We start from the raw sequence: 938 nt of genomic DNA, 5'->3' as shown, positions 1-938 counted from the left end.
TATATATATATATATATTTTCTTTTTTTTTGGCTGTGTTGCTTTTTGCTTTATAGATTTTACTCAGTCTTGCATGACCCGAGGTAAGTCAGACACAATGCCACTTGCACATTTGGTCATTGAGGGTATTTAAAGTGAAAGAATACATTTTTAAACAATAAAGTTGCAGTCATTATATGGTACACATTTTGTTCATGTGAAATAAAATATGAATGTATGTAAGAAAAAAAAACTCTCACAATGTACAGTATGTCTGTGTAAGTTTCCAAAGACTAATGTTTATGAATTTGTTTTAGTGTAACAGTCATACGTATTAAAAACACACACTGCTCTCAACCATGTATAGTTATTGAGTGTTATTAGATCCAAGCAAGTGTTGCTGTACATTTACAGGATATGGAATGAGAGAAGTGATGAGAGAAACAAATTGATGTTTATGTTAAGACAATCATTTATGTTGTCTTGTTAAACCTCAACCTTGACTACTCCGTTACATTTTATTTGACATGCAGTGCTCTGTTTTAGAAGACTGCAGCCATTTGGAAATGTGAACAGCTTTTACTGTATGAAACAATTGAAAAGAAGTATTAAGTAACATGACAACCGTAATATGCTCCAGCACAGTAATTGATTGTTAACGTTGGATATTGCATGTTCCCCATGAATGTTATTGTGACATACCAATTCAGGTTGCACTACGTTTTATTTTTATGTTCACTTTTATTCACATTTTAAAGGTTATTGCCTGCAAAGTTCTTATTATTGTGGGTGAATGTTTGTGGTTGTCATAATGCAACCTGGGGAAAGCAGACTGGTGGTTTTGAAATCCAATGTGGTTTTGACAGCACAAAACAGTAAAATGAAATGAATCATTTATTTGAGGATCTTCAGAAGTGAAAGGTACGGAAGAGGATTAGGGCCACGGGTGAAAAATGTATG

The 938-nt window shown here is 33.3% G+C and overlaps 1 protein-coding gene across 1 annotated transcript in view; it reads left to right on the top strand.

The window, feature by feature from the left end:
• Positions 1-681, top strand: part of ptgir (prostaglandin I2 receptor) — a 40239-nt gene extending 39558 nt beyond the window's left edge. The window contains exon 3 of the mRNA XM_032508430.1: positions 1-681. This exon is cut by the window's left edge and continues 2420 nt beyond it. The gene's annotated coding sequence lies outside the window, so the exon portion shown is untranslated.
• Positions 682-938: the final 257 nt, after the last annotated feature.

The sequence above is a fragment of the Etheostoma spectabile genome, chromosome 3 (assembly GCF_008692095.1).
Source record: "Etheostoma spectabile isolate EspeVRDwgs_2016 chromosome 3, UIUC_Espe_1.0, whole genome shotgun sequence".
Taxonomy (NCBI): Eukaryota; Metazoa; Chordata; class Actinopteri; order Perciformes; family Percidae; genus Etheostoma; species Etheostoma spectabile.
This window is presented reverse-complemented; position numbering and strand designations above follow the sequence as displayed.